At 41.0% G+C, this 10,018-nt stretch overlaps 1 protein-coding gene across 5 annotated transcripts in view; it reads left to right on the top strand.

Moving 5' to 3' along the window:
* Positions 1–3,695: 3,695 nt before the first annotated feature.
* The window catches only part of ATXN1 (ataxin 1), a 245,872-nt gene continuing 239,549 nt past the window's right edge, over positions 3,696–10,018 (top strand). For 4 of the 5 annotated variants that reach the window (XR_011246631.1, XR_011246632.1, XM_060023597.2 and 1 more), the window contains exon 1: positions 3,696–3,814. The gene's annotated coding sequence lies outside the window, so the exon portion shown is untranslated. The remainder of the gene's footprint in view (positions 3,815–10,018) is intronic. The other variant, XM_069541081.1, reaches the window with a different exon arrangement.

The raw sequence follows: 10,018 nt of genomic DNA, 5'->3' as shown, positions 1-10,018 counted from the left end.
TTTTTTTACTTATATATAATTTTATATATATATGTAATATATATACTTATATATATTATTATATGTATGATAATATATATACTTATATATTATTTGAATATAAATATTTTACATATATATGCTTATATATTATTATATGCATATGGTAATATATATACATATATATTATTTAATTTTCCCAACTACTGTGTGAGGTGGGTGTTATTATGCCCATTTTACAGATGAATTTGTAACCATTATGCCTCACAACATTTAATAATAATTTAAAAATACTATATTAATAATATATTGATATTTTAAATATGCAACTCTGGAGCTTTACACATATTTCATATATCTATAAACTTTCTTTTGTTCATTCAACAAATATTTATTTACTGACTATTTATGTGCCAGGCTGCTATGCTAAACTCTGGGGAGAGTGGGATGAGGCAGTACCCACCCCCTCTTGCCTTTAAGGGACTTAGCAATGTACTGGGAGAGATGAACTTGGCCTAAGACACAAGTACAAGAAAATATGATAATTGCTTTAATAGGAGTAGGTACAGGGTATTGTAGGAAAATGGGAGAAGGGGACCTCAGCTCCCCAGAAGGTTTAAGAGAGGTCTTCACAGACAATCAGCCCTAGCTCTGAAACTTGAAGAGTGAGTCTGAGTTTGAAAAGATGATCAGAGAGAAAAGTGCAGAGGGAAAAGAATAGACCAGGGTGTGGGCAGGAGCCGGAGCCAGGCAGGCTTGGTCAGGCAGCTACAGGGATTCAGAGGGGCTGAGTGTCAAGTGCAGCTGGAGGAGGGCCATCGTGGCTGAGGTCAGATCACAAGGAGGCTGGCCTGCTGTTCTAAGGAGGGCGGACCTTGTGCTCTGTGTGTTGAAAAGCCATCAGCAGATTGATTCAACAAACACTCATTAAATTATGATAAGGGATGTCCTTCTCCTCCGCTCCCTCTTCTTCTCATTTATTCATTCAACAGGTTTTTAGTGAGTGCCTATAACATGCCTAGCATTGTGTTGAACAATGAGGATAAAAGCATGAGCAAGAATTTGACACAGTTCTGCCTTCCTGGAACTTACTAATTAGTGGGGGAAACAAGCATTCATCGGTGAATTTAGCAAAAAAAAAAAAAAAGTAAAATTACAAAGGTGACCAGTGTAACAAGGAAGAGAGTGATTCTGTAAAAGCATGTAGTAGGGGGTAGTGACCTGGCGGAGGAGATCAGGAAAGGCTCCCTTGAGGAGAAGAGGACTGAACTGAAGGAGGAGAAGAGGACTGAACTTGTAGTCAAAAGACTACAAGGTCATTTGATGAAGAAGGTGGGTGATTCGGGGAGACGTCTCAGCAAGGAGGAGATCATGTGCAAAGGGTCTGAGGCCTAGAAGAGCTAGGTACTTTTCAGGAATGAAAAGTAAGGCAGAAGAGCTGCATGCAGGCTGGAAAAGAATGCAAGGGCTGGATCACACTGGGCCCTGGGAGCCATGGTCAGAATCCAAGCTCTGTGGAAAGCCGCTGCAGTGCTTTGGGCAGGTGCTGAGGATGGGCTGTAGGAGAAGGGGCTGTAGGGTGGCAGGGAAGGAAGCGGGGAGACTAAATGGGAGGGCAGCAGAATGGTCCAGATGAGTCGGGATGGTGGGCAGCCTGGAGTGGAGGTGGTGGTCGGGAGAGAAGGGGAAGGGTGTGTGCTGGTGGCAGACTCAGTGACTGGATGGTTGGGAATGGGGCATAGCTTGGAAAGGACAATGTCAGGGTGATGTCGGTGCCATTGCTGAGCTAGGGAAGCATAGGAGGGGGCAGAACCCCCTCTCCTTGGATTCCCGGAAAACCTCAGGAGAGGTGGAGAAAGACATCAAAAGGAATTGAGATTGGAGGTTGGCCTTGAAGAATGAGTAGGCATTTTCTGGTTGGCAAGGAGGGGAAAGGCATGCTAATCAGAGGGAGTGGCAGGCTCAGAGGCACAGAGGCGTAACCAGAATAGTGCAAACAAATAATGGCATCCGCACACAGGTACAAAAGGGAAGTTAATATGTGACCCATAAATAACTGTTGATTTCTTGATACGCTCATGTCTATTTTGTGCGCAGTCATCCTAAGACCTATAGTAGGTAGAGTTTGTAAATAGGTTAAAATGTTTGTGTTTTTTTTTATTCCATGGACATAATATATAGAAATTCCTCTCTTTACTTCCGTATTTTAAAGTAAGGATTCACATATGGCTCTTGATTTTATTATCTGCTTTCTTTCTAATGAAATTTAGCCATTTGGGTAGGACTTCGACTTTAGGTATTTCCTTAGTGTTTTGGCATCTGGATTTGGGATTAATCGACATTTTAAATTTACTGAAATAACTATAAATTTACTCCCGATGGACATATGATCATGTTGATTTCCGTTTAGCTTGGAAACTAAAATCAAAGGACAATCAAATTCAGAAAGAGTTAGTAATGCTAAGATGTAGGTGACATATTGACTCTGGGGAAAAATAAGGTGACATTGAATTAATATTTAACTTTTTTATAATAAGTACAAGAGTGCTGATAATCAGATCAATTTTGGAGACGTGATAAAGCACTGAAATTATGAGCATAGATTGCGTGAAAGATAGTGGCTTAAATACTGCCTTTAACATCTGCTAGCCCTACAAATGCCCAGTTTTCTTGTCAATAAGAGATAAGAATGATTACTAGCTACCTCACAGGGTGCGGTGGAGGGGAGTATTGTATGTAAAGCATTCGCACAGTGCCAGGAACATAGTCAGTGTTCAATAAATGTCCGTGATGACTTTGAGTATCAGTGATACTGTGCTTCACCGGAGTCATCAACAGAGGGGCACGTACAGTTTCTAAAGTGAAAGTCAGGGGCTTCCCTGGTGGCGCAGTGATTGAGAATCTGCCTGCTAATGCAGGGGACACGGGTTCGAGCCCTGGTCTGGGAATATCCCACATGCCGCGGAGCAACTAGGCCCGTGAGCCACAACTACTGAGCCTGCACGTCTGGAGCCAGTGCTCCACAACAAGAGAGGCCGTGATAGTTAGAGGCCCGCGCATCGCGATGAAGAGTGGCCCCCGCTTGCTGCAACTGGAGAAAGCCCTCGCACAGAAACGAAGACCCAACACAGCCCAAAATAAATAAATTAATAAAATTAAAAAAAAAATAAAGTGAAAGTCAGGCTGTTATGGTAAATACATGTACTGAACTTGCTTACCTTTGTGGCTAGAAAGAATCTTAGAAAGCGTCAGATTCAGTAATGTTTCTGACATTTTCTGGGGAAGAACTAACTGTTTTTCATTTCTCAGAAGTTTTGGGATCAATTAGAGAAAGAGGGGAAGGAATAGGGTTATTTTGATGGTGTTATTCCTAAGGTCAGGAGATGGGCTGGGAAGCAACCCCCTGGCAGGCAGAGCCCTCTCGTCCTCAGAGGTGAGGACCTGCTGTGTGTCTGCATGCTGAGTTTTTGGTATTCTGAATTGTCTCGCGTGTGTTATCTCTGTGTGTGTGGTGTGGTGTGTGTGTGTGTGTGTGTGTGTGTGTGTGTGTGTGTGTGTGTACATGTGAGAGAGAGAGAGAGAGAGAGAGATAGGGAGGGAGAGAGATTATGCAAATATGTTTTTCTTCTCTGAGAATTCAGCTAATGTGAATGAAGACCACAGAAAACTGCCTAACTCAGTGGGAATATTGTTTTTGTAATTACAGGTCTAGGCTTTTTGTATTGAGTTTCTCTACTGTCTCCCCTTCTGCTCAAGCAAAATCTGTGTGAAAAGATCTGCTGGGAAGGAGCTGACTGCTTATGATTCTCCATTGTGATGAAAGCACATGGTACAGGTAAATATCTCCGAAATCTTTAACCGAAAATAACTATCATTTGATTGTAAAATCTCTAAGATAGTGGTGGGGATGTTTACATGTCTATTCACACACACACACACGCACACACACGGACAACATAAACATACGTCTGTAGATTCACGTGTCTTCCATCTGTTTATTCTCTCCATCTCTGTAAAAATGGAACCCTTGCTTTTTTGTGGGAAAGAAATTAACTTCTATTCATTTTGAGCTCACTGACTTGGATGATGAAAAGGCATTAATAAGAAAGGGATAACTCTGATCATTGTGTTTATAAATTCAGCTAGAGAGACTACCCTCAGATGGTAGTGGTGAACAGTGCAACATATGCTGTCTCCTAACCTTTTTCTTCCTCTCAGCAATGCAATAATGAACATCTTTTCATTACAAGTTATTTATCTACAAATATATAGCATACCACTGAATACATATCCTAAAATACATTTAATTGATCTTCTCTAGTTGGACATTTAAGATGTTTCTAATTTTTTTTTTTTTTTTGCTTTTATGCTACCAAGAATGTTCTTATGGCTTCATGTTAGTTGCCATTATTAATGGTTTCCTTGGGATACTTCCTTAGCAGTAAATTGCTAAATTTAAGAGTTTTCAAGTTTTAAGACTCTTGCCAAATTACAAATTACAACAAAGACTTGTTGCCAAATTACTTTCCCATAAAGTCAGACCAGTTTATATTTCCAGAGGCGCAGTATATGAGAGACCTACTTCCATATAGTTTTGCCAGTGCTGAGAATTTTGAAAACAAAGAGTCTTTGCCAGTTGATTCTGAGAAATGGTGCCTCTATGTGTCCCTTTTTTGGGTGTGGTGGTTGTGAGGGAGGGGGCATTTATTTTAAATAATACTATTTTGAAGAACCTTTCTTCTGTGGACAGTAGCATGCTTGAAACTTACCAATAGTTAACATTTGAGAAATAATACTAAATCAAGAAGCATGGGGTCCTAGACAACCATGAGATCACATACTTTTTCAATGGAAAACATAATTTTTTATTATTTAATAAGAATGAAAAGGTATTTAATAAAAAGCAGCCATCATTAAACATGGATCTGAAGTTAATATACATGTATGTGTGTATATATAATATACATGTATGTACGTATGCAGGTGTGTGTATATGTGTGTGTGTATGCATACACATACATATGTGTGTATGTACAACACTATATACACATGTGTGTCTGTATACATACACATATACCCATCGAACATTGGGAGTAGGATGAAATATAATTATGGTCGTACCGTATGATTCAGGGGCTGTGGATCACAGTCGATAAGACAGCAGGTTCCAGACTGCCTCGGCTCAAACTCCAGCTCTGCTCTTTTCTTGAAGTATGACCTTGGGCAAGTTACTATACAGCTCAAAGTCTAAGTTTATAAAATTTAGATAATACTAGTACCCATCTCATAGGGTGTTTTTACAAGGAACTATATGTGAGATCATTTAAAAGTCCTATTCCAAAAGAGTATTTAATGCTATGAGAAGATGGTCACGATCAAAGTAAAAAAAGCAAAGTATGACACTAACCATGGTACAATCCCATTCTTGTAAAACTGTTTTTTCCCTTCTTCCTCCTTTGTTTCATCCTCCTCTGGGATCCAAAAAAGGTATAATATATTTCTGAATGGCTTTTATTAGAATTAACGGAGTAATCCCAGTTCTGGAGAAACTGGCTGACTGAAGTCTGCAAGTCAGAGACCCATTCACCACAGAGCTATGAAGTCAAAACTGTCTATGACACTGACCAGTGGGTCCCTTGGAGCAGCCCTTATGTGAGAACAGAGCCTCATCCCCACCCCCGGCTGCCTGACTCCTGAGATACAGCAAGGACCTTGGATAAGGCCAGCTTCCTGGCCCCTTGGAGCTACACTGAATCGCTAACGGTCCAGCTCCACACATGAGCTGCCCTGCTAGGCTCATCTTGTTCTCCCATTACTAAATAAGCTTCCTTTCACAAGGGCGAGTCCCTCAACCCTTGAACCACATCATAAGGTTGCTGCAATGTAGAAGGAAAAAGTCAGAGCGTGATTTGGCATCAAGGAGACAAACCCACGGCGACTTGTCTGGCTTCAGCTAATGCTTTTCACCGGAGACTCTGCAAGTCTTGTGTATGTACATTTATTTTGGCCCAAAGTTCCAGTCTAATTTGAACAGCTCTGTACTTTTCAGTAAAAAAGGAACATCTGAATTCCCAATTAAGACAGTTTAGCTTAAGAATTCCTCTTTAGTGGACCATAAATTATTCTCCTCGTAATGATTACGAGGACGCATAAGAAAATGAAACTTGGGTTTATGCACGTACATATGTTATTTCAACAAAATTAATAAGTTCACAAAGGGAGAGAGGACAATGAATGTGTCAGCAAAGATAGGTCAGCAAAAGAGTGCGTCGTGTTCTGCCAGACTCCTGCGAGCTGAGGTAGGAAGGCCGAGCATCTCCGCAGTAAGGGCGGTGGTAACAGCGCCATATGGGATGTTTGGTATTTGGATAGCACTTTGATTCCTCCCCAACTACAGAATCAACAGGGACTCAAACAGAGAGGAAGAAAGGATTCTCTAGCTGTGCATGCTGGTGTGCAGATATGCAGACACGTTGATTAGTAGGGGCTTACCAGGATGAAATTTCTTTAGGGAGGCAGAAGAGTGGGGAATATTTAACCACATTTCACAGCACTTTTGGGTTGTCTCCATAACCAGACCATTGTTGCAATCATGTGGGAAAGTTCTCTGCAAGACCAGGCCAAATCATTCTTGAGAACTCAATTCAGAGAGTCCCATAGGACCTTTGGGGTGCCTTTGGGCTTTGCCAGGACAGAGTGAGAGCACAGATTTTGAATTGGAAGAAACCGAGATGATGTCTGTAAATTCTGATCTCATTTAGTCATTCATCCCTCATTTATTCATTCAGAAAATACCTCTTTGGGGGCCACGATGTACTCACACAGTTCTAAACACTGGCGATACGGGATGGGACAAGGTGGACAAGGGCCTGCCCTGATGGAGCTTTCGTTTCTAAGGCAGATACCGGCGGCAGCATCAGAACCTGGTTTGGGTGAACAGGGGAGACGATCTGGACCATTCTAAAAGGAGGTCTAGAGTGCATCTGAAATGAGAGAGTGGAGAAACCAGTGGAGAAAAAGACCTGTTGATCCGGAAGGTGCAGGCAGAAAGAACTAGAGGAGAGGGGCTAGCAGTGAGGTTGTGGTCACTGAAAGCAGGACCAGACTGGGACGTGAGGAAGGTGCCGAGAGAAGACAAGTGTGAAACTTGTCTTGGATGCACGATTGTCAGAGCCCATAAAAATCATGCAGCCCCCGATATCTCAATTTAGGTGATGGAAATAAAGCCTGCTATCGATAATCTGTCTTTTAACAAATTGTGAAATGGGTGTTTTATTCTATGACTGTATAAACATGTGAGACAGGAGAGTGGATGGCTCATGGTATATAGGGTGGTACTTTCTTTTTTCAGCCACACCCAAAAGAAGAACTGAGGTGGTGGCTTCACCAGAACACATTGACCTTACTAACTTTGACTCATGACATCCCTATTCTTACCTTATCCACCATCCTTCACGTTAGAGAGCGAGATTAGTTCTAGGATCAATTTTCCCTTCTGTGGGCAACCACAGTTAACTTTATTTAGTTAACTTTAAACAGATTTAACTTCTGGATCGAAATAGTCTCTCCAGTTGTCACCTCTTGGCCTCTTTAGTATTTTGGTACCCTTCCACTCCACTTGTTTGTGGGATTGTGGTTCTTCTTACCTTCCTCCCTCCACGCCTGGTTGCTTTTAGTGGTCTCTTAAATCATAAAATCCACTTAGAGATTTATTTAATCTCCTTTGACCTTCAACATGGGTTTGGGAAAGGCTACATTTTTGGCTTTGGCTTTACTATCATTGAGGGACCCTTTTCTTCTGTATTATTGCTCCCTAGTCAACTGCTTTATTCTGGGGCTCAAACTTCTACCATGTATTTTACTCAAATACTTTTCCTTTCTTTGAGAAGCCCAGTTCGTTTAGTTTAGTTGCCCATCCCACTCCCAACCCATTCCACCCAAGCCCCCAACACACACACACTGGGATTTGCAATGTACATTTCCAAGGTTAAGAAAACCCTACTGGTATTCATTAAATCTTTAAAATAGAGATCTTCTCCAAAATCATCTTTTAGCATAAATATGTTCTTCTCTTTTCCACTCTAGTTCCTTCAGTCTGAAGGTAGTCTGCATAACTCATAGCTAGTTTGGGGGAAGGTATTATTTTGAGACACTTTAATGATGTTTTTCATGGCAAAATGAAAAACGTAGAGACAAAGACTCCAGGGTACATAGTGTTTTATATGTAGGCATAGCTTTTCAAAACTGTTTTGGAGTGTATTCCAGTGTCTAAAATAATTTACCAGACTTCTGTATAAAGCATTTTATTCTTTGAAAAATCTTATAAATAATATAATTTACTGTGTCAGTGTGCAAACATTCCCATAGGTCTCTTACCTTTCATGAAATGAGGTAGAATATTTTGTCATCTGACAGTAAAACACATGAGAAAATGGTTGATACCAAAGCCTACTGTTCTGTTTATTTATTTTTTCTTTTCCATGTTGGGGTGCTGAAGCATAATGCTGCAGAGATTCCTCCCTCCTAATACACTAAGGCTGCTCTCAGTGTTGGCAAACTGTACTCTTCAAAGTGTGAGTGATGACTAGATGTGTAGAAATATCAAAGTGTCAGTATTCTGTGGTACTTTTTAAATTACTCTTTTTTTCTCTTAGAGTTTATCAAATGAGATGAAGTATTTGAGTATGTTTTCTAAATTCTAGAATATTACCTATTATAGCCGTTGGTGTTACAGTATTTAGAGGTTGAAGGGAACGTGAAGATCATTTAGTCCCCTTTTCCCCCAACTCAGGACCCCCTCAGATATCATTAGTGCCTTTCATTTCACTAGGGTTCAGATAGCGAGTCATTGATTGTTCATGATTATTGAAAGAACCATTATCACTGTAAGATTTAGAAATAGTATATAGAAATTCGTGGGAGTAGTATACTCTTCTGTTTGAGTTATCAAGAAGCAAAAGATGCATGCCTCTAGATGCCAAGCAGTATCAAGGATTATGTCTTTAGATTAAATGAGAAGTATATCATTGATATTTATTTAGATTTTCACTAAGTGTTTTGAGTAAAATTTGGGAAGGTCATTTCTATGACTTGGCAATTTACTCTGCCTCCTGTTTTCTCTTTGGAAGTATTCTTTCTTCTGTATCTTTCATTTTTCTTTTCTTTAAAGTGAGGACAACAGGTCACTGTGAAGATTACATACATAATCAACTTTTAGAACATTTCCTGGCCTGGCACATGGTTAAAGCATCTGCTACTACTAATTCTGCTTTGTTGTTTCTCCCTGCTACTTCACACTCTGTTTTTTTCTGGTAGAGAGTTTTCTTGAGTATCAAAAATAAATCAATATAACCAAACAAAACAAGAAATGAAGTACTGATATCATATGCTTTAGAAGCTGGGTTTGTGTTTGGTTCCACTGGTGGAGATGTGACCCTCTGAGTGCGTCCATGGCTGAACCCAAGTTCAAGTGGAACTCCCTGGGTCTGGGGATCAGGGGAGAGCTTTGAACAAGGTACTCACTTTGTGCCTCCAAGTTTTATATCTGTAACATGAGCGGACTACTCTCTGAGGCTTCTTCTGCTTCTGAAAGATCATCATCTTACATCCTTGATTTTTTTTTTTTTTTTTTTTTTGTGGTACGTGGGCCTCTCACTGTTGTGGCCTCTCCGTTGTGGAGCACAGGCTCCGGACACGCAGGCTCAGCAGCCATGGCTCACGGGCCCAGCCGCCCCACAGCATGTGGGATCTTCCCAGACCGGGGTACGAACCCGCGTCCCCTGCATCGGCAGGCAGACTCTCAACCCCTGCGCCACCAGGGAAGACCCATCCTTGATGTTTTAAGGCTTTGAAGTCCCCATAGAAAAGAACCCATGAAAAGTCCCAGCCACCGTTTCTGTTCTCTCCATGCATTTGTGTATATGTGTGGAGTGTTTTTTGGTTTGTTTCCTCCTTCATGTTCAGGTGGAGCTAATGACCTGCCCCTCAAGTGATGATGATAAAACAAAACAAAACACTTCTTTCCTGCACCAAGGCAACC

This window comes from Delphinus delphis, chromosome 10 (genome assembly GCF_949987515.2).
Source record: "Delphinus delphis chromosome 10, mDelDel1.2, whole genome shotgun sequence".
In the NCBI taxonomy this organism is placed as follows: Eukaryota; Metazoa; Chordata; class Mammalia; order Artiodactyla; family Delphinidae; genus Delphinus; species Delphinus delphis.
The sequence above is the reverse complement of the archived record's forward strand: the minus strand, read 5'-3'. Positions and strand labels throughout refer to the sequence as shown.